The sequence below is a fragment of the Hyla sarda genome, chromosome 3 (assembly GCF_029499605.1).
Source record: "Hyla sarda isolate aHylSar1 chromosome 3, aHylSar1.hap1, whole genome shotgun sequence".
NCBI classification, from domain to species: Eukaryota; Metazoa; Chordata; class Amphibia; order Anura; family Hylidae; genus Hyla; species Hyla sarda.
This window is the reverse complement of record NC_079191.1, coordinates 5,861,649-5,885,831: the sequence shown is the minus strand read 5'-3', so window position 1 is coordinate 5,885,831 and position 24,183 is coordinate 5,861,649. Positions and strand designations below refer to the sequence as shown.

General features: G+C 44.3%; 4 non-coding genes across 4 annotated transcripts; 1 reads left to right on the top strand and 3 right to left on the bottom strand.

Annotated features, from left to right (window-relative positions):
- The first annotated feature begins 969 nt into the window (after nucleotides 1-969).
- Nucleotides 970-1,042, top strand: TRNAA-AGC (transfer RNA alanine (anticodon AGC)). Its single transcript has one exon. It is a non-coding gene; the product is annotated as a tRNA-Ala (tRNA).
- A 6,942-nt stretch (nucleotides 1,043-7,984) lies between these two features.
- On the bottom strand, nucleotides 7,985-8,056 carry TRNAG-UCC (transfer RNA glycine (anticodon UCC)). Its single transcript has one exon. It is a non-coding gene; the product is annotated as a tRNA-Gly (tRNA).
- Nucleotides 8,057-11,223: 3,167 nt separating this feature from the next.
- On the bottom strand, nucleotides 11,224-11,297 carry TRNAN-GUU (transfer RNA asparagine (anticodon GUU)). Its single transcript has one exon. It is a non-coding gene; the product is annotated as a tRNA-Asn (tRNA).
- Nucleotides 11,298-19,793: 8,496 nt separating this feature from the next.
- On the bottom strand, nucleotides 19,794-19,865 carry TRNAG-UCC (transfer RNA glycine (anticodon UCC)). The gene has a single exon. It is a non-coding gene; the product is annotated as a tRNA-Gly (tRNA).
- Between the last annotated feature and the right edge of the window lie 4,318 nt (nucleotides 19,866-24,183).

The following is a 24,183-nucleotide window of genomic DNA, read 5'->3' as shown; positions in this document are numbered from 1 at the left end:
ATTAAACAATATCTATCATGATCTAAACTCTCCCTAATCCCCCCCCCCCCCCCCCCCCATCTGTCCCTGACTCTCACTGACACTATCCCTGTGTCTCTTTTCATTCAAAACCCCTCTTTCTACCCGATCTATTGTCTTCTTGGCTGCTCATTCAGCTGTCCTAGTGTGAGGGAGGAAGGGGGCGTGGCCCAGCAAAGAGGCTATGAACACAGCAGCCTGCAGCTCTGAATCTTCTCCTCTCTGTTTACAACATTGTGTGCAGAGAGAAAAAAGATCGGATCTCAGATAGTAAAATGAATGAGGGCATGCAGTAAGGCAGAGTCAGGAGTATGCTCTGCAGTGTTATGAGCACAGTGTTGGCTCCTGCCTGTCTGATGGGCAGGCAGGGAGCAGTGCTGAGCTTGTCTGTGTCCCAGCTGCAGTCTGAGATTTTGGACTCCAGCATGATTCTGAAATCTATAAAAAGGGCTTGCTGCCAGGACAGGTAGGGAGACCCCTAGTGGTCATTTTTTCAAAGTGGAAAATTAAATAGAAAGAAGCATATTAATCTATAATATATCAAAAGTTTTTTTGATGAAAGGTACCCTGTAATTTTAACAACTCCCCCCCCCCCCCCCACCTATGCTTCCTGATGTGGAGCTTCTGTTGGATAATTATGGTTCCTCAGCTGATGTTTTTGACTGAATCTGTCAGCAAACTCAGCTCAACTACTTGGAAGGCGACTGCGCTCTCCACCAACTCTGCATATAAAAAGTGCGCAACTATTTCTCGCTTTGCTCTCTGAAAGATTTAAACTTTTTTAAATTATTGTTTTTTCTTGCTTTCTTCTTTTCATACAATTTCTTCTCCGTACATGGGGGTTTTATATGAAATTACTTGTCATCTACACAATAAAAAAAAAAGTTCTAGCCTATTTGTGAAAAAAACCTGATTACACAACAGTGTACACCACCAACCAGGAAAGACAAGGGGGGATTAGCTCAAATGGTAGAGCGCTCGCTTAGCATGCGAGAGGTAGCGGGATCGATGCCCGCATCCTCCATAATTTTTATCACTCATAATTTTTAAAAAGCAAAAAATGTTTAACCCCCCCCCCACAATTTTCCCATTTTCCCAATAAAAAAATTTAAATTGTCCAAAAAACAATACATGATTGATCCTACAGTGTGAACGGCGTAAACATGATGAAAAGAACAACATTTTTTAACCACTTCAGGATGAAGGGCGTACCTGTATGCCTTGCGCCTGTTTCCCTGCTATGACACGGGTCACAAGCTGACCCTGCGCCATAGTGGGGTGGTCCCAGCGGCTATCATAGTGAGTTGGACCCGTGTCTAATGCCGGAAATCACCAATTGCTGTGATGCCTGGCTTTAACCCCTTAGACGTGGGGATCAAAGTTAATTGCTGCATCTAAAATGAAAAGAAAACCAACATTCCCGGCAGATCAGTCGGGGTGATCGGGATCTCCGCGGTGTCCCGATCAGCTTAATGGACAGCGGGAGGGCCCTTACCTGCCTCCTCGCCGTCTGATCTCCTCTGCAATGCTCCAGCCTGGCTCAGCAGGCTGGAACAATCGAGCGCAGATTACACTGATCAATGTTATGCTATGGCACAGAACAGTGTATACAATCAGAAGATTCCATGTAATAGTCTCCTATGGGGACTAAAAAATGGTGTAAAAAAAGTATTAAAAAAAAGTTCATAAATGGGAATTAACCTCTTCCGTACTAAAAGCTTAAAGGGGTATTCCAGGAAAAAACTTTTTTATATATATCAACTTGCTCCAGAAAGTTAAACAGATTTGTAAATTACTTCTGTTAAAAAATCTTAATCCTTTCAGTACTTATGAGCTTCTGAAGTTAAGGTTGTTCTTTTCTGTCTAAGTCCTCTCTGATGACACGTGTCTCGGGAACCGGCCAGTTTATAAGCAAATCCCCATAGCAAACCTCTTCTAAACTGGGCGGTTCCCGAGACACGTGTCATCAGAGAGCACTTAGACAGAAAAGTTTGCCTCTGAGCGCTCCACACCATCTTTAAAGTCCCTGCCGGAGAAGCAGCCCGAGAAGGGAGCTGAATAGCCAGATCTTATGCAGCACGCCTGTTCGTCCTTTTGCTTTGTAATTTAGACAGAAAAGAACAACCTTAACTTCAGAAGCTCATAAGAACTGAAAGGATTAAGATTTTTTAATAGAAGTAATTTACAAATGTAAAAATAGTATCGATTGTGTGCAGCAATCGCAGGTATGTGCGCAGGTATGTGATGGAGGAAGGGATTCACTAGACGAAAATTATAAAATGTATTTGTACAAATATAGCCAATCCACAAACCGCAGGGCCCTACGGAATGGGATTAATATAAACTATTACAATCAGTAATGACTTCTGCCCATATTCAATCATGCAAAAAAAACTCAATTTAAATAGTGCAAATAATATGCGACTAATGGCAAAAATTAAAAATAAAAATAAATAAATAAATAAATGAATAGATAAATACATTTAAAAAAAAAAGATAGAAAAAATAATGTTCTGGTAGCCGTCCTGTAACAAAAAAGGATGATGTGGCAAATCTCTGGATATCGTATATTAGTTTCATAAATGGCTTGTGACAGTTCCGTACACAATCTATATCCAAGGGTAAATTATAACAGTTTTTAATCCAGGAAAGGAAACATATATACCGTATATACTCGAGTATAAGCCGAGTTTTTCAGCACGATTTTTCGTGCTGAAAACACCCCCCTCGGCTTATACTCGAGTGAACTCTCCACCCGCAGTGGTCTTCAACCTGCGGACCTCCAGAGGTTTCAAAACTACAACTCCCAGCAAGCCCGGGCAGCCATCGGCTGTCCGGGCTTGCTGGGAGTTGTAGTTTTGAAACCTCCGGAGGTCCGCAGGTTGAAGACCACTGCGGCCTTCGGCATCATCCAGCCCCCTCTCACCCCCCTTTAGTTCTGTACAGTACTCGCCTCCGCTCGGCGCTGGTCCGGTGCTGCAGGACTGTCCGGTGAGGAGGTGGATCCGGTGGGATAGTGGTTCCGGGCTGCTATCTTCACCGGGGAGGCCTCTTCTCCGCGCTTTGGGCCCGGCCTCAGAATAGTCACGTTGCCTTGACAACGACGCAGAGGTACGTTCATTGCCAACGTACTTCTGCATCATTGTCAAGGCAACGCCTCTATTCCGGGCCGGAAGCGCGGAGAAGAGGCGCCCCCGGTGAAGATAGCAGCCCGGAACCACTATCCCACCGGATCCACCTCCTCTCCGGACAGTCCTGCAGGACCGGACCAGCACCGAGCGGAGGTGGGTACTGTACAGAACTAAAGGGGGTGAGAGGGGGCTGGATGATGTCGAAGGCCGCAGTGGTCTTCAACCTGCGGACCTCCGGAGGTTTCAAAACTACAACTCCCAGCAAGCCCGGACAGCCGATGGCTGCCCGGGCTTGCTGGGAGTTGTAGTTTTGAAACCTCTGGAGGTCCACAGGTTGAAGACCACTGAGGGTGGATGATGAGAAGAGGATGATGAAGGGGGGGGTGTGGGATGATGACAAGAGGATGATGAAGGGGGGGTGTGGGATGATGACAAGAGGATGATGAAGGGGGGGTGTGGGATGATGACAAGAGGATGATGAAGGGGGGGGGATGATGAAAGGGGGTGTGTGGGATGATTACAAGGGGATGATGAAGGGGGGTGGGGATGATGACAAGGGGATGATGAAGGGGGGTGGGGATGATGACAAGGGGATGATAAAGGGGGGATGTGTGGGATGATGACAAGAGGATGATGAAGGGGGTGGGGATGATGAAGGGGGGTGTGTGGGATGATTACAAGGGGATGATGAAGGGGGGTGGGGATGATGACAAGGGGATAATAAAGGGGGGATGTGTGGGATGATGACAAGGGGATGATGAAGGGGGGATGTGTGGGATGATGACAAGGGGATGATGACAGGTGATGATGATGAGGGTCTGGATGATGACAGGCGGTGATGATGATGAGGATGTTAATGACGGGTCTGGATGATGACAGGGGGGGATGATTTATTTCCCACCCTAGGCTTATACTCGAGTCAATAACTTTTCCTGGGATTTTGGGTTGAAATTAGGGGTCTCGGCTTATACTCGGGTCGGCTTATACTCGAGTATATACGGTATTCCTCCTGTGCGGTAATCGTATTAAACTGTATATTCCCTGGCACGATCAAGTATATAACCGTCTCCGCTATTTAATTCTGAAAAGGAAAACGTTCTCGGCGCTGTGTGCCGCTCACCACCCTTAACGTTTGGGGTCCCGGTATCTAGAGGTTCAGTCCATACGCTGGAGGCTGCAGAGATAGCGAGTTCTTCGGTAATCCCCGGTGGCGTGTGATGTCACGGGTCAGCTGATTTCAGTCAGCTGACCTCTAGGCCGGTATGAGCCGTATACAGGTGAGTAGATAGAAGTTCCAAGGGTGATACAAATAAGCGGGGATTCGTACACGGTTTACAAGGTCATGCTGGGACTTATAGTCCGTACCGCTGAGTGGAGATAGATAGTCTCTTATTTCCGTCACAGCTGTAATAATAGATGTTCCATCAAAAGACATCCAGATAATGTCCAGAAAAATATCCAAATAATTAATCCATATAAATCGCAAGTAAAACGCAAAATGTGAATAGAGCAGTAGTCCAAAAAAAAAACTTCAAATCTCAAAATAAGAACCAAACGCGTTTCGGGGTGTCAAAAGAGATAAAATATCACAAATATTAAAATACCCCTTCCTCAGTGGTGTCTCGTGCCAGGGAATATACAGTGTAATACGATTACCGCACAGGAGGTATATATGTTTCCTTTCCAGGATTAAAAACTGTTATAATTTACCCTTGGATATAGATTGTCTACGGAACTGTCACAAGCCATTTATGAAACTAATATACGATATCCAGAGATTTGTCACATCATCCTTTTTTGTTACAGGACGCCTACCAGAACATTATTTTTTCTATCTTTTTTGTTAAAATTTATTTATCTATTCATTTATTTATTTTTATTTTTAATTTACAAATCTGTTTAACTTTCTGGAGCCAGTTGATATATATATATATATATATATATATATATATATATATAGATATATATATATATATATATATATATATATATATATATATAAAAGTTTTTCTTGGATAAACCCTTTAAATCACCCCCTTTTTCCCAAATTCCATATAAAAATATGTAATGATAATAAAAATAAACATATGTGGTATCGTCGCGTGCAAAAATGGCCAAAATTATAAAAATATAATGTTAATTAAACCACAAGGTCAATGGCGTATACATAAAAAAAATCCAAAGTCTAAAATTGTGTATTTTTGGTAATTTTGGATACCCTAAAAAAAAAAAAGAATAAAAAGCGATCAAAAAGTCCCATCAAAACAAAAATAGTACCGATAAAAACTACAGATCACGGCGCCCCCTCGTGACATCACACTCCGCACCCTCAATGCAAGTCTATTGGAGGGGCGTGGTGGACGCCACGCCCCCTTCTAGAGACTTGCATTGAGGCGGCGGGGTGTGATATCACAAGGGGGCGTGAGCGACCACTGTATAGTGTTCGGAACTAAATGTTCTGAACACTGGCTAGTGGAGAACCCCTTTAAGGCTGAAAGGGAAATGATGTTTAGAGGTAAAGTCTCCAGACCAGTGTTTGATCCATGAAGCCCGTCTGATGGAACTGTCCCAAAAAGTCATGTGTGAATTTCCTCCTATAGATTTTTTTGTTTGCTGGTAAACTTTATCAGTCCAACCAGAAGAATATGAAGACAAGAGAACTTTCCTGCTTATTCCTCCCATGAGTGGAGAAAATGATTCAGAACATGGAGGGAAGAAGATTTATAGTCAGATAAGAAAACTGTGAAAGATAAAATGTGGGGGGCTCCCTAGGGTAGAATCTTCCAGCATATGTCAAAACAAAGAGACCCACCACCACACCTATAGTGTCGTACTGACCTTCTGCAGTTGTGCAATAGGATAGGCACAATCTATGGCAGGATTAGGGTATTGGTGGGTATAGGCAGCTTGCTGCTCGTTGCCATCTATCCGCATCCTGGAAGGAAATGGAATAATAAGAGAAAAATGGCAAATGTAGGGTCTACATCGAGCGCTGCTATATCACAGGTTGCAGAAACACTTCAGTATGCCAACAGGTACACAGATCTTTTTATTCTTCAAGGATGTCAACAATAGCCCAACGTGTTTCGGCACAATCTCACACCTTCCTCAGGTCCACAATAATTACTTTAAGAGTTTCTGGAATCCATCAGTGGCTCTGACACTTAACTTATAAAGAAGTTCTACCATCAGGCCACAGAATCGGGGAAAGGTTTGGGGTGTGCGGGTTTGGGTGTTGACCTCTATGAGGACGTTCCTCTGTGTGTGAATATAGACCTGTAACAGTCCGGCCTGATTCAGAGGACTGTCCAATAATACCAGTAGACTCTGATGTGTGACATCCGGACGCACCTCTCCGAGGTCTCTCCCGTTATTCACCAGGGTGTTTTTATGTCGCAATTTAGTAATTTGTAGTTTTTCCTACTCGCACGGTCTCCAGACTGGGCCCCCTCCAGTAACACACAGAGGAACGTCCTCATAGAGGTCAACCCCCAGACCCGCATACCCGAACCTTTCCCCTATTCTGTGGCCTGATGGTTCAACTTCTTCATCTTCATTAGTTAAAGGGTTTCTCCACCATAAGGTGATTTTAGTACGTACCTGCCAGACAGTAATGGACATGCTTAGGAAGGATCCGTGCTGTGTCTTGGAGCTAAATGGCTATGTTGGGAGATAACCATAATGCTAAGAATATTTTTTTTGTGAACTGGGTATTTCCTGTTGGGGTTAGTTCTCAAACTACAAATCCCATAATTCCATGTTTGTATGTTTGAGGTCACTTTCCTCCCTCCCACACATCAGCGACCCCACCCATTGAAACACAAATGAGTTGCATTAATTCCAGTGTTTTCTAACCAGGGAGCCTCCAGCTTTTGAGAAATGATCTCTTTCCCATCCAGTGGTCACCCCACCCATTGAAGCAGGACAGGCTCCCTGTCATCACCGGACTAGTGATGTAATGTCTTGACGCACTGCAACCTGGGGAAAGTACTTTTGTATGCTGTAAAAAAAATATTGGGGCGAAAATCACAGATCACAGAAAATAAAGAATTGTGAGACCACATCACACACAGGTACGGACACTATATTAACTACACTAACTTTACAGCCCCTGTAGCACAGTCAAATAAAAAAAGATCCTGGAATACCCCTTTAAGTGTCAGAGCCACCGATGGACCCCAGAAACTCCTAAAGCTAAGTTTCTACTTGTTTTTTTGGGGAAAAATTTTGCTCAAAAAACGCTGCGGCCTGATGTTAACTGTAAATCAATGAGAAATCGCAAAATTCTAGTAGTAGTACTACCTAAAAAATGTAAAAAATGGAGAGAAAAAAGTGAAACACACACACACTTTATTAAAATTTAATTAAAAATTTGTTATAAAATAATATAAATTTCGTTAAATACATTTTTCCATCACTACTGCATCCTTTTATTTTTTTTATTTTTTTTTATTTTTTATTTTTTTGGTACCCAACAGAAAATATTTTTAAAAAGAAAAGAACTTCCTGTAGAGCATACAGCAGCTGATTAGTACTGGAAGGATTAAGATTTTTTTACAGAAGTAATTTACAAATCTGTTTAACTTTCTGGCACCAGTTAATAAAAAAAAATGTTTTCCAGGGGAGAACCCATTTAAAGTAATTATTACGGACCTGAGGAAGGGACTAGATTGCACCGAAACGAGTTGTCCTGTTGTTTACATCCTTGAATAATAAAAAGTCCTGTGTACCTGTTGGCATACTGAAGTGTTTCTGCAACACTTGGTACAGCAGCGCTCTATATAGACCCCGTGTTTACAATTTTCCTCCTATTATAGTAAAAAAAAAAAATCTTCTGCGTTGGCCGGGAATCGAACCCGGGTCAACTGCTTGGAAGGCAGCTATGCTCACCACTATACCACCAACGCTTCTGTGTAGCATGAGGCTTGTAGACTCTCTACGGAATGTGATGTTACCATATGCTCCGCCCACATTTACAGGATGAAACACATTATTCAGGTCTGAACACTCTGAGAGGCCTCTGGGGCCCCGACCGGGAGAGAGAGGACGACTAGTAATAAATGGGGCTGTCTGGGGTTAGAAGACTCTTTATTATGGATGTTTCATAAACTTTGTTTTTTATTGAATTTTTTTTTATAGGAACAGTAATATATATAAATATGTTTCATGCAGATTTCTCTCCTATTTTACTATTTTTATTCATATTAATATGTGTTAAAAAAAATTCTATCTCTTGCTTTGTCACGGCTTTAGGTAAGGACTCTGGCACTGCTGTCAGTTTAGTGCCAAGTGGGAGGTGAGAAAGGATCCAAGGGATAGGGGATAAGATATCTGATCATGGGGGTCCCGCCACTGGGGATCCCCGCAATCTCGGCTACGGCACCCCAGACATCCGTTGCACAGAGCAAACTTCGCTCCGTGCCGGATGACTGGCAATGCGGGGCAGAGGCTCGTGATGTTATGGCCACACTTGTGACGTCACGGAAATGCCCCTCAATGCGGGGTGTGGCCGTGACGTCACGAGCCTCCAGGGCTGCACCCGATGCTCTAAATGAATGTCGGGTGCAGCAGGGCGATCCTGGGGGTCTCCAGCAGCAGGACCCCCGCGATCAGACATCTTATCCCCTATCCTTTGGATAGGGGGATAGGATGTCTAGCAGCGGAGTACCCCTTTAAAATGTGCACAGAGGTATTCGAAGACATAGGCCCTCATTTACTATTCTAAACCCGACCTCTTTTGTCGGGTTTTTTTGTCGCATCTTTGTCTGCGCCATGTCGCAGACATCGTGCGCCAGTCTGCGACACGATGCGACATTTTTTCCCGACGGACCCGATGTGGATTCTCCCAAACCCGAAAAAGGGGCGTTACCTGACATTTCTGAGCTTTCCCACGTATTTATTAAGGTTTCCAACTCGAATTTGTTGTATTGTTGTGGATTTTTTCCCGACAGCTCAGAGGAGTTGGAAACCAAAACCAACTAAACCCACGTGCGACAAACAGGATGCGACATAATAATAAATACCAGAGAAAAAAGCAGTCGGGTAAGAAAGCAACATAGACTTACAACCCGATTTTCTTAGTAAATGAGGGCCATAGTGGCGTTTTCCAAGCATTCCAAAAATTATTCCTTTTTGGGAGAAGCAACAGGATTAAGTCTGGCTAGTGAAGAAGAAAGCACGTATTTCTCCAAGTGTTCCAAAAATAATGTAATTTGTTGGGAGTAGCAACAAAATTGGTGTCCCAAAATTGTGAAGAAGAAATAGCTTTTGTATGAAAAGCAAAAAGTAATAGCCGTTGTACATCAGGAGGTGCTGGACTGGTGTTTCTAGTAGGAGTCAGTGGACAGCAGGAGATGGCGGACTGGTGTTAATAGTGGCTAGCATACAGCAGGAGGTGGTGGTAGTACTGTCTAATCAGTGGCATCTGGCCCAGGAGGCTTAAATTCCTCTCTGATTCGTGTACGATCCATTTTGGTCAATGTCAGTTTTTCCACATTGCTGGATGACAATCTTATTAGCTTCACAGGGACGATGCCGCCTGCTACGCTGAACACTCCCGCCAAAGCTACACTAGAGGGTGGACAAGTCTGGACACCCCTGTTACACCCCTCCCATAGGCTTGCATTGAGGGGGCTGTCTGTCATTGCTTTGCGGTGGAACATCACAAATGAAGTGGTGTTGAGGTAAACTGTTTTGGCGCTGTAGGGGATGCAGGGCATGTTTAAAAGCATATGAACGGCTGAACACAAACGCACACTTAAAGGATCACTTCTCTGCTGCGGATTCTTGTGTAGTCCCTATAGGATTTCTGCACCACGGATGTTATAGTAAGGATAAGGATTCTGGCTCCTGGTCATATACACTGTTGGTTTCTGTTTGTTCCCTCTCTCTATTTCTGTTTCTTTATCTATCTCTATCTCTCTCTATCTCTCTTTATCTATCTCTCTATATATTTCTGTTTCTTTATCTATCTCTCTATATATTTCTGTCTCTTTATCTATCTCTATCTCTCTATATATTTCTGTCTCTTTATCTATCTCTATCTCTCTATATATTTCTGTCTCTTTATCTATCTCTCTATATATTTCTGTTTCTTTATCTATCTCTATCTTTCTATATATTTCTGTCTCTTTATCTATCTCTCTATATATTTCTGTCTCTTTATCTATCTCTATCTCTCTATATATTTCTGTCTCTTTATCTATCTCTATCTCTCTATATATTTCTGTCTCTTTATCTATCTCTATATATTTCTGTTTCTTTATCTATCTCTATCTCTCTATATATTTCTGTCTCTTTATCTATCTCTATCTCTCTATATATTTCTGTCTCTTTATCTATCTCTATCTCTCTATATATTTCTGTCTCTTTATCTATCTCTATCTCTCTATATATTTCTGTCTCTTTATCTATCTCTATCTCTCTATATATTTCTGTCTCTTTATCTATCTCTATCTTTCTATATATTTCTGTCTCTTTATCTATCTCTCTATATATTTCTGTTTCTTTATCTATCTATATCTCTCTATATATTTCTGTCTCTTTATCTATCTCTATCTCTCTATATATTTCTGTCTATCTCTCTCTCACTCCCCTCGACTGTGCGTAGGGATCGGCTTTTGAGCTTTTGAGATCCTGGGGTTATTATGTGCTATGCTGGTCACAGTGACGTCATTTCACTGCCCCGGTGCTTCCTGCTCCCCCATGGAACCAAAACGCCAGATGTTCCATAATTATTTCTGCTTTTACCAGTTTGCGTGAGCCAAATCAGAAAAAGTTCGGTGAGCAGTGTCAAATGCCAAATTCTGGTCGAATCCGGGTTTGCCAGACTTGGCTCACTTCACACTAGTTATTAGTGACCGGCGCTGACATGGTGGGGGTCTATCTTAGAGAAGTGTGAGCCGTACATAGGCTGCAGTGGGGATTTCTTATTCTTGTGGATTTTGTTATATTGGTGACGTCTCTGTGATTATGGATGATATTAATAGAGATTTATCTTGTTACCTGTTATTCTCTTCTCTCCTGTATTTTTGCCATTCGACCATTTATATCTGTGATACACAAAACAATCTTCCGTCCCTGGGTGGGCTTGAACCACCAACCTTTCGGTTAACAGCCGAACGCGCTAACCGATTGCGCCACAGAGACGTCTGTACTTCTCTATATGTGAGGAAGAACACGAGCAAAGACAACAATGTGAACACTAAAATAATAAAGGTAAGAAAAGCTAAAAAATAATGTGTCTCAGTCCGATAAACTCTACTGTGTCTGTAGATGGACGAGCTGAGTTTGTGTTTTCTTCAGGGGTTAATTGAGAAGCCCCTCCCATATGGTTTAGTTATTAGGGTTCCTGGTTTTCATGCCGGTTCGACTCCCGGTATTGGAGAATGAGGTTTTTGAATTTTTCTATTACAGTAAAATCTCCCTTAGTGGACACCTTCCAATAGCAGAGGAAGACACATTCGAGAGGGGACAAAACACTCCCAATAGGGGACAAAACACTCCCAATAGGGGACAAAACACTCCCAATAGGGGACAAAACACTCCCAATAGGGGACAAAACACTCCCAATAGGGGACAACCAGGCTTATGTGTCGGCCCTACCTTATACACAGGGCCAACGTCAGGGGGCACAGCCAAAACCTTAGTATAGGCCCAGGCTCCCAGAAGGCCCAGGCCCGCACTGCACCCCCCCTGCAGAAACCCCAGCACGGAAGCAGGAGACCAATGTTTAAACAGTGGTCTCCTGCTTCTGTACGTCCGCCGGCCACATCATTCCCCCCCCTCCCCCCCCCCCCCCCCCGTGCCACTTTATTTCACCTGTGCCAAATCATCCCCCCTTTTCTACCCCCTGTGCCAAATCATTTCCTCTTGATCCCCCTGTGCTATTTCATTCCCCCTGCTGTGAGTTGATGACTTCTTTGTTGGTTTTTGTATAAATATGTTCCTTTGTTAACACTTGCTATGAACTTTAGAAAGACGCCCGTCCTGGCGTCGAAACGCGTTGTTCTGTAAATAAATGTTATCGCTTATTCATCTATAACTCCTCATCCTTTCTGCGCCTTTTTAAGTCCCTTGGGAGTATTTGGAGGTTCCTGTATCATGTTTTATAGGTGAATACACTCTGGAGTGAGTACAGGACAGGATTCAGTCATTTACAAAACTTTTTGAGCCTTTTTTTCTCAATAGTGGACACTTTTTTATTCCCTGTGAGTGTCCGCTATTGGGATATTTTACTGTATTATTATTGGCTAATTTTTTTTTAGAAGATTTAGAATCCTATTAACATTTAAACAATATAAATATTACATTTTAGTCATTTTTGTACTTTCATCAGTATCAGTTACTTTCAGTTGTTATTGGAAATATAAACTATAGCAGTCAGATAACAACAGGTTAATGCCAGTATACAAGCCTTTGTTAGCTCAGATGGTGGAGCAGAGGACTGTAGAGAAAATACAGAAATCCTTAGGTCACTGGTTCAATTCTGACATTTTATTTTATTTTGCTATCACAATTGTAGTTTCATTTATACTAAAAGCAAATTTAAAAAAATCTCCTTTTAGTTTTGAAACAGCCGGAAAAAAAAATCTTCTTAAATAAATAAATGATTAAACAGTACCTCCCTAATCCCCTGACACTATCCCAATGTTTCTTTTTCATTCAAAACCCCTCTTTCTACCTGATTTATTATCTTCTTGGCTGCTCATTCAGCTGTCCTAGTGTGAGGGAGGAAGGGGGCGTGGCCCAGCATAGAGGCTATGAACACAGCAGCCTGTAGCTCTGAATCTTCTCCTCTCTGTTTACAACAGCGTGTGCAGAGAGAAAAAAGATCGGATCTCAGATAGTAAAATGAATGAGGGCATGCAGTAAGGCAGAGTCAGGAGTATGCTCTGCAGTGCTATGAGCACAGTGTTGGTTCCTGTCTGTCTGATGGGCAGGCAGGGACCAGTGCTGAGCTTGTCTGTGTCCCGGCTGCAGTCTGAGATTTAGGACTCCAGCATGATTCTGAAATCTATAAAACGGGCTTGCGGCCAGGACTGGTAGGGAGACCCCTAGTGGTCAATTTTTCAAAGTGGAAAATTCAATAGAAAAAAGCATATTAATCTATAATATTTAAAAAAAAAAATTTGATGAAAGGTACCTTTTAATTTTAACAACTCTTCCCCCCCCCCCACCTATGCTTCCAGATGTGGAGCTTCTGTTAGGATAATTATGGTTCTTCAGCTGATGTTTTTGATTGAATCTGTCAGCAAACTCAGCTCAACTACTTGGAAGGCGACTGCGCTCTACACCAACTCCGCATATAAAAAGTGCACAACGATTTCTCGCTTTGCTCTTTGAAAGATTTTAACTTTTTTAATTATTGTTTTTTTTTTTTTTTCTTCTTTTCATACAATTTCTTCTCCGTACATGGGGGACGGGTTTTATATGAAATTACTTGTCATCTACACAATAAAAAAAAAAGTTCTAACCGATTTGTGAAGAAAACCTGACTACACAGCAGTGTACACCACCAAACTATCATGGAAGACATGGAGGGGATTGGCTCAAATGGTAGAGCGCTCGCTTAGCATGTGAGAGGTAGCGGGATTGATGCCCGCATCCTCCAAAGACTTTCAGACTCACAAAAAGTATTTTAAAAAAGAAAAACATTTTTAACCCCCCCCCCCCCCCGCCACAATTTTCCCATTTTCCCCCCCAAAAATTTTTATTGTCCAAAAAATAAGACATGATTGATCCTACAGTGCGAACGGCGTAAACAGGATGAAAAGAACAACATTTTTTAACCTATTCAGGATGAAGGGCGTACCTGTATGCCTTGCGCCTGCTTCCCTGCTATGACACAGGGTGACAAGCTGACGTTGCGCCATAGTGGGGTGGTCCCAGAGGCTATCATAGTGGGGTGGACCTGTATCTAATGCCGGAAATCACCAATTGCGGTGATGCCTGGCTTTAACCCCTTAGACGTGGCAATCAAAGTTAATCTAAAATGAAAAAAAAAAATAAAAACATTCCCGGTGGATCAGTCAGGCTGATCGGGATCACCGCGTTGTCCGGGATCACTGCGGTGATTACCGCAGCTTATAGGACAGCGGGAGGGCCCTTACCTGCCTCCTCACCGTCTGATTTCCTCTGCGATGCTCCAGTCTGGCTCAGCAGGCTGAAACAATCGAGCGCAGATTACACTGATCAATGCTATGCTATGGCAAAGAACAGTGTATACAATGAGAAGATTCCATGTAATAGTCTCCTATGGGGACAAAAAAATGGTGTAAAAAAGTATTTTAAAAAAGTTAATAAATGGAAACTAACCTTTTCCGTACTAAAAGCTTAAATCACCCCCGTTTTCCCAAATTCCATATAAAAATTTGTAATGATAATAAAAATAAACATATGTGGTATAGTCGCGTGCAAAAATGTCCAAAATTATAAAAATATAATGTTATTTAAACCACAAGGTCAATGGTGTCTACATAAAAAAAAGTCTAAAATTGTGTATTTTTGGTAATTTTGGATACCCTAAAAAAACTAATAAAAAGCGATCAAAAAGTCCTGTCAAAAAAAAATGGTACCGATAAAAACTACAGATCGCGACGCTAAAAATGATCCTCATACGCAATAAAAAAGTTATAGGGGACAGAAGATAACAATTATAAACATACAAATTTTGGTGCATGTAGTTATAATTTTTTTTAAAGTTTTAAAATAAAATAAAACCTTGATAAATTGGGTATTGTTGTAACCGTATGGACCCACAGAATAAACATAAGGTGTCATTTTTACTGAAAAGTGACCTGCGTAGAAACGGAAGCCGCAAAAAATTACAAAATGGCGTTTTTTTTCAATTTTGTCCCACAACTAAGTTTTTTTTTTTCGCTATAGATTTTGTGGTCTTAAAGAGGTAATGCAGCCAAAGACATCTTATCCCGTATCCAACTGGAGACATGACGTCACGCAACACCCCCTCGTGGCATCACGTCATGCCCCCTCCATTCATGTCTAAGGGAAGGGGCGTGATGGCCCTTCCCATAGATATGAATAGAGGGGGTGTGGAGTGACATCACGAGGGGGCATGGTGTGATGTCACGTCTTGAGTCGCGGAAACATAGAGGTTTTTGGAGACTGGAACTGCAGCCCGGCATAGAATGGGATCCCCGCGATCAGCCATCTAATACCCTATGGTTTGGAGAGGGGATAAGATGTCCTTGGCCGGAACACCCCTTTAACAGTGACGGCCCGCTCAGCATATTACTGGCTGAGGTCTGTTGAGGTCGGGTAAATCTATCACCAACATTCCCTTGTTGTTGGGTTTCGGTACAGTGAACATTCTGGAATAGATTTTGTAGCCTACTTGATGTGTTGGACCCACTTCATGCAGAGAAAAATGCAGAGAAAAACGCCAAATCTGCCGCATGGCGTTTTTTTTGGCCAAAAAACGCTGCGGCCAGATGTTAACTGTAAATCAATGAGAAATCGCAAAATTCTAGTAGTAGTACTACCTAAAAAATGTAAAAAAACTGAGAGAAAAAAGTGAAACACACACACACTTTATTAAAAATGAATTAAAATTTGGTTATAAAATAATATAAATTTCATTAAATACATTTTTTCCATCACTACTGCATCCTTTTATTTTATTTTTATTTTTTATTTATTTTTTGGCACCCAACAGAAAATAATTTTAAAAAGAAAATTACTTCCCGTGGAGCATACAGCAGCTGATAAGTACTGGAAGGATTAAGATTGTTTAATAGAAGTAATTTACAAATCTGTTTAACTTTCTGGCACCAGTTGTTAAAAAAAAAAATATAATGTTTTCCAGGGGAGAACCCCTTTAACCCCTTCACGACGAGCGACGTACATGTACGGCGCCGCGAAGTGTCACTTGGCGCGCGGCGACGTACATGTACGTCGCGGGGTTCCGGGAGCGCCGCGTAACCGGTAGTGGTGTTTGGGCCGGGATGACTGCTGTTATCTAACACCAGGCACCCCGGAACGTCGTCGAGGGGGGTTCTGAGACCCCCCCATGACCGCGATGCGCGCAAATCACAGGTCAATTCAGACCTGCGATCTGCGCGATTCCGGGTCATACGGGTCACTGGTGACCCGGTGACCCGGAAAATAAGAGGGATCGGGGGTGTCTCGGACACTCGATCCCCTTAAAGGGATAGGAGTTTGGTGGCAGGAGTGCCACCCCTCCTATCCCTGCTATTGGTTGGCCGAGCGACCGACCGATAGCAGACCGGGGGAGGGGGGGTTAAAGTTCGGTTCCCCCGCTTTGCCCACCTATCGGTGTCCGGGCAAAACGGGGAACCGTCCAGGGAAGGTCGGCGCCGGAGGTCCCTACCTGGATCCCGGATCCCCGTTCGTGATCCCCCCCCACGTGCGGCGGCAGCAGCAATACTTCCGGGTCCTGCTAGGTGAGTTGTTGCCTAGCAACATCCAGAGGGCCACAGGTTACAGTGGTCTCTAAACCGTGGCCCTCCAGATGTTGCAAAACTACAACTCCCAGCATGCCCAGACAGCTGTTTGCTGTGTGGGCATGCTGGGACTTGTAGTTTTGCAATATTTAGAGGGGTTCAGGTTGTAGATCACTAAGTGGCCTCAAACTGTAGCCCTCCAGATGTTGCAAAACTACAACTCTCAGCATGCCCAGACAGCAGTTTGCTGTCTGGGCATGCTGAGAGTTGTAGTTTTGCAACATCTGGAGGGCCACAGTTTTGAGACCACTGGACAGTGATTTACAACTTGAACCCCTCTAAATGTTGCAAAACTACAACTCCCAGCATTCAGGAACAGCATAAGGCTGTCTTGGCATGCTGGGAGTTGTACTTGCGTGCCTCCAGCCATTGCATAACTACGTCTCCCAGCATGCCCTTCCGCAATCAGTACATGCTGGGAGTTGCAGTTTTGCAACAGCTGGAGGCACACTGGTTGGAAAATACTGAGTTAGGTCATAGAACTTAACTCAAGGTTTTCCAGCCAGTGTGCCTCCAGCTGTTGCAAAACTACAACTCCCAGCATGCATGGCCTGTCAGTGCATGCTGGGAGTTGTAGTTTTGACCCCCCTCCCATGTGAATGTACAGGCTACATTCACACTGGCGGCAGATTACAGTGAATTCCCCGCTACAAATTTGAGCTGCGGCAAATTTTCCACCGCAGCTCAAACTCCTAGCGGAAGACTCCGTGTAATCCGCCGTCAGTGTAAATGTAACCTAAAAACACTACACTACACTAACATAAAATAAAGAGTAAAACACTACATATACACACGTACACTAACCCTCCACCACCCCCCTTCCCCAATAAAAATGAAAAACGTATTGTATGGCAGTGTTTCTAAGATGGAGCCTCCAGCTGTTGCAAAACAAAAACTCCCAGCATTTCTGGACAGCAATTGACTGTCCAAGCATGCTGGGAGTTTAGCAACAGCTGGAGGCTCCCTGTTTGGGAATCACTGGCGTAGAATACCCCTATGTCCACCCCTATGCAAGTCCCTAATTCAGGCCTCAAATGCGCATGGTGCTTTCACTTTGGAGCCCTGTCGTATTTCAAGGCAACATAATAGGGTCACATATGGGGTATCGCCGTACTCGGGAGAAATTGCCTAACAAATTTTGGGGGTATTTTTCTCCTTTTACCCCTTATGAAAAGGAACATTTGGGGTCTACACCAGCATGTTAGTGTAAAAAAATAAACATTTTTACACTAACATGCTGGTGTTGCCTTATACTTTTCATTTTCACAACAGGTAAAAGGGAAAAACGCCCCCCAAAATTTGTAATGCATTTTCTCCCGAGTACGGAGATACCCCATATGTGGGCGCAAAGTGCTCTGGGGGCGCACAACAAGGCCCAGAAGGGAGAGTGCACCATGTACATTTGAGGTGATTTGCACAGAGGTGGCTGATTGTTACAGCGGTTCTGACAAATGCAAAAAAAAAAAACACACCCACATGTGACCCCATTTTGGAAACTAGACCCCTCACGGAATGTAATGAGGGGTGCAGTGAGAATTTACACCGCACTGGTGTCTGACGGATCTTTGGAACAGTGGTCCGTGAAAATGAAAAATTTTGCACAGCCCACTGTTCCAAAGATCTGTCAGACACCAGTGGGGGGTAAATGCTCACTGTACCCCTCATTACATTCTGTGAGGGGTGTAGTTTCCAAAATTGTATGCCATATGGGGGTTATTTTGCTGTTCTGGCACCATAGGGGCTTCCTAAATGCGACATGCCCCCCGAGCAAAATTTGCTCTCAAAAAGCCAAATATGACGCCTTCTCTTCTGAGCATTGTAGTTCGCCCGCAGTGCACTTCAGGTCCACTTATGGGGTACCTCCATACTCAGAAGAGATGGGAATACAAATTTTGGGGGGTCTTTTCTGCTATTAACCCTTTAAAAAATGTGAAATTTGGGGGAAAACCAACATTTTTGTGAATTTTTTTTTTTTTTTACATATGCAAAAGTCGTGAAACTCCTGTGGGGTATTAAGGCTCACTTTATTCCTTGCTACGTTCCTCAAGGGGTCTAGTTTCCAAAATGGTATGCCGTGTGTTTTTTTTTGCTGTTTTGGCACGATAGGGGCTTCCTAAATGCGACATGCCACCAAAAACCATTTCAGAAAAACGTACTCTCTAAAATCCCCTTGTCGCTCCTTCCCTTCTGAGCCCTCTACTGCGCCCGCCGAACACTTTACATAGACATATGAGGTATGTGCTTACTCGAGAGAAATCGGGCTACAAATATAAGTATACATTTTCTCCTTTTACCCCTTGTAAAAATTCAAAAATTGGGTCTACAAGAACATGCGAGTGTAAAAAATGAAGATTTTGAATTTTCTCCTTCACTTTGCTGCTTTTCCTGTGAAACACCTAAAGGGTTAAAACATTTACTGAATATCATTTTGAATACTTTGGGGGGAGCAGTTTTTATAATGGGGTCATTTATGGGGTATTTCTAATATGAAGACCCTTCAAATCCACTTCAAACCTGAACTGGTCCCTGAAAAATTGTGAGTTTGAAAATTTTGTGAAAAATTGGAAAATTGCTGCTGAACTTTGAAGCCTCTGATGTCTCCAAAAGTAATAACCTCTCAACTTTATGATGCAAACATAAAGAAGACATATTGTATATGTGAATCCCAAATTTTTTTGGGGGAATATCCATTTTCCTTACAAGCAGAGAGCTTCAAAGTTCGAAAAATGCTAAATTTTACATTTTTTCATCAAATTTGGGGATTTTTCACCAAGAAAGGATGCAAGTTACCAAAAAATTTTACCACTATGTTAAAGTAGAATATGTCACGAAAAAACAACCTCGGAATCAGAATTATAACTAAAAGCATCAGAGTTATTAATGTTTAAAGTGACAGTGGTCAGATTTGCAAAAAAGGGCTTCGTCCTAGAGGTGAAAATGGGCTCCGTCCTTAAGGGGTTAAAGTAATTATTATGGACCTGAGGAAGGGACTAGATTGCACCGAAACGAGTTGTCCTGTTGTTTACATCCTTGAATAATAAAAAGTCCTGTGTATCTGTTGGCATACTGAAGTGTTTCTGCAACACTTGGTACAGCAGCGCTCTATATAGACCCCGTGTTTACAATTTTCATCCTATTATGGTCAAAAATAAAACTCTTCTGCGTTGGCCGGGAATCGAACCCGGGTCAACTGCTTGGAAGGCAGCTATGCTCACCACTATACCACCAACGCTTCTGTGTAGCATGAGGCTTGTAGACTCTCTATGGAATGTGATGTTACCATATGCTCCGCCCACATTTACAGGATGAAACACATTATTCAGGTCTGAACACTCTGAGAGGCCTCTGGGGCCCCGACCGGGAGAGAGAGGACGACTAGTAATAAATGGGGCCGTCTGGGGTTAGAAGACTCTTTATTATGGATGTTTCATAAACGTAGTTTTTTATAGAATTTTTTTTATATAGGGACAGTAATATATATATACAGTGGTCCCTCAAGTTACAATAGTAATTGGTTCTGGGACGACCATTGTATGTTGAGACCATTGTATGTTGAGACCATTGTATGTTGAGATCAGAACTCTATGGAAACCTGGTAATTGGTTCTGAAGTCACCAAAAACATCATCCGAAAATAGGAAAAAGTGAGGATTAAAGAAAAATAAGTAGATAATTAATACAGATAAAGCAAATCCTTATATATAAAAGTAATAAGGATCTGCTGGGAGCTGTAAATCACTGTCTATGTCAGTGTTTCCCAAGCAGGGAGCCTCCAGTTGTTGCAAAACTACCACTCCCAGCATGCTCGGACAGCCAAAGGCTGTCCGGGCATGCTGGGAGTTGTAGTTTTGCAACAGCTGGGGGGCCCCCTGCTTGGGAAACACTGGTCTATGTAGAGGACAGGAGTTTCTTCCGGGTCCTGTACAGAACACGCAGTGTCCTTAAAAAAAGTAACATGGAGCCGCCCTCATCTGGTGTCCAAAGGAGCAGGTAACCCTGGTACAGGTAAAGAGTACAGAACATGTAATACCTCCCTGTACTGTAGGGGCGCTACCAGACACCAGTCAGTGCATACACTTCAGTAATACAGGTAAAGAGTACAGAACATGTAATACCTCCCTGTACTGTAGGGGGCGCTACCAGACACCAGTCAGTGCATACACTTCAGTAATACAGGTAAAGAGTACAGAACATGTAATACCTCCCTGTACTGTAGGGGCGCTACCAGACACCAGTCAGTGCATACACTTCAGTAATACAGGTAAAGAGTACAGAACATGTAATACCTCCCTGTACTGTAGGGGGCGCTACCAGACACCAGTCAGTGCATACACTTCAGTAATACAGGTAAAGAGTACAGAACATGTAATACCTCCCTGTACTGTAGGGGCGCTACCAGATACCAGTCAGTGCATACACTTCAGTAATGCAGGTAAAGAGTACAGAACATGTAATACCTCCCTGTACAGTAGGGGGCACTACCAGATACCAGTCAGTGCATACACTAAAGTAATACAGGTAAAGAGTACAGAACATGTAATACCTTCCTGTACTGTAGGGGGCGCTACCAGACACCAGTCAGTGCATACACTTCAGTAATACAGGTAAAGAGTACAGAACATGTAATACCTCCCTGTACTGTAGGGGGCGGTTTCAGACATCAGTCAGTGCATACACTTCAGTAATACAGGTAAAGAGTACAGAACATGTAATACCTCCCTGTACTGTAGGGGGCGCTACCAGACACCAGTCAGTGCATACACATCAGTAATACAGGTAAAGAGTACAGAACATGTCATACCTCCCTGTACTGTAGGGGGCGCTACCAGACACCAGTTAGTGCATACACTTCAGTAATACAGGTAAAGAGTACAGAACATGTAATACCTCCCTGTACTGTAGGGGGCGCAGTTTAGTGCCAAGTGGGAGGTGAGAAAATTTAAAGGGGTACTCCGCCCCTAGACATCTTATCCCTGATCCAAAGGATAGAGGATAAGATGTCAGATCATGGGGGTCCTGCCACTGGGGATCCCCGCAATCTCGGCTACGGCACCCCAGACATCTGTTGCACAAAGCAAACTTCGCTCCGTGCCGGATGACTGGCGATGCGGGGCGGAGGTTCGCGATGTTACGGCCACGCTCCTGACGTCACGGAGATGCCCCTCAATGCGGGGTGCGGCCATGACATCACGAACCCCAGCGCTGCACCTGATGCTCTAAACGAACGCCGGGTGCAGTAGGGAGATCACGGGGGTCCACAGAGGCGAGACCCCTGCAATCAGACATCTTATCCCCTATCCTGGGATAAGATGTCTAGGGTGGAGTACCCCTTTAAAGCATTATTGTCCTGTGGTAAAAAGTTCTGCATCCCGGTGACCTGTCTCGTCAAGCCGCTCTACATTTCTTTGGTCAACGGAGTGAAGTTGGACTGCACTGTGCGTTTCCGCACAGAACCCCTCTTAATGTGCATTGGACCCCATCACGAAAAGATTGAATTGTTCGTCCTTCCCAATTGCACCTCTGAAGTCCTCCTCGGTCTGCCATGGCTCCAGCATTATTCTCCCACCCTTGACTGGACCACCGGGGAGATCAAGAATTGGGGTCCTGCTTGCCGCAAGAAATGGCTCACGTCTCCTCCCAGTCCCGTCAGGCAAGCCTCAGTGCCTCCTCCTACACCTGGTCTCCCCAAGGCCTATCAGGACTGTGCAGTGCCTACTCATAGCCCCCGTCCTGGTAACACTCTGCCCCGTGCCAAGCTTTACCCTCTGCCCTCCCTCCCCATTCCCACTCCTGCTGTACTGCCTGCCTTTGATGGGGAGACCCTACAATCGCTCCCAGTGTCCTCGTCCCACGTGAAGCAATTGCCCGACAAAAAAAGGGGGAGACCTAAGGGTGTTACGCCGAGTGCTCCGGGTCCCTGCTCCTCCCCGGAGCGCTCGCGGCGTTCCTCTCTCTGCAGCGCCCCGGTCAGACCCGCTGACCGGGAGCGCTGCACTGACACTGCCGGCGGGGATGCGATTCGCATAGCGGGACGCGCCCGCTCGCGAATCGCATCCCAAGTCACTCACCTGTCCCGGACCCCGGCTGTTATGTCCTGGTGCGCGCGGCTCCGCTCCTTAGGGCGCGCGTGCGCCAGCTCTCTAAGATTTAAAGGGCCAATGCACCAATGATTGGTGCCTGGCCCAATTAGCCTAATTAGCTTCCACCTGCTCCCTGGCTATATCACATCACTTCCCCTGCACTTCCTTGCCGGATCTTGTTGCCTTGTGCCAGTGAAAGCGTTTAGTGTTGTCCAAAGCCTGTGTTACCAGATCTCCTGCTATTCATATTGACTACGAACCTTGCCGCCTGCCCTGACCTTCTGCTAAGTCTGACCTTGCCTCTGTCTAGTCCTTCTGTCCCACGCCTTCTCAGCAGTCAGCGAGGTTGAGCCATTGCTAGAGGATACGACCTGGTTGCTACTGCCGCAGCAAGACCATCCTGCTTTGCGGCGGGCTCTGGTGAAAACCAGTAGCAACTTAGAACTGGTCCACCGACACGGTCCACGCCAATCCCTCTCTGACACAGAGGATCCACATCCAGCCTGCCGAATCCTGACACGGCTGAAGTATTCTCTGCCCCAGCAAGCTGTCAGTAAAAGTAAGTATATTTATATCTAGTGTGTGAACATGTGTCATGTGATCAGGGTTTAGATAGATTTTGCTAAATAAGAAACAAATATATATATATATGTATGTACCGTATTTTTTGCCGTATAAGACGCACTTCTTCTTCCCCAAAACTGGGGGGAAAAAGTCGGTGCGTCTTATACAGTGAATACACCCCTATCGCGGTGGTCCCTGCGGCCATCAACGGCCGGGACCCGCGGCTAATACAGGACATCACCGATCGCGGTGATGCCCTGTATTAACCCTTCAGACTCGACGATCAAAGCTGACCGCCGCGTCTGAAGGGAAAGTGACACTAACCCGGCTGTTCAGTCGGGCTGTTCGGGACCGCCGCGATTTCACCGCGGCGTCCCGAACAGCTTACAGGACACCGGGAGGGACCTTACCTGCCTCCTCGGTGTCTTCTCCGTTCAGGGATCCCCTGTATGGCCGGCGCTCTCCTTCCTCGTCATCACGTTGTCGCGTACGTGCGTCGGCGTGCGTAACGACGTGATGGCGGCGACAGAGAGCGAGGATACCCGGCCGGCAGCAGAAACGTTCCGGAGCGACGGGGACAGCGATGGAGCGACATCCAGGGCAGCGGTGACGGGTTCGGAGCGGGGGGGGACACAAGAGTATTACCTCCTATGCAGTGGTCTTCAATCTGCGGACCTCCAGATGTTGCAAAACTACAACTCCCATCATGCTTTATTTTTTTTAGATTTCGCACCTATAAATTGGGTGCGTCTTATAGGGCGAAAAATACGGGTATATATATATATATATATATATATATATATATATATATATTTTTTTTTTTTTGTATCCAGACTACAACTCCCAGCATTCGGTGCTTTATGGACTTTTTCCTGGGGTTCACGACGTGGAGGCCATCCGGGAGGCC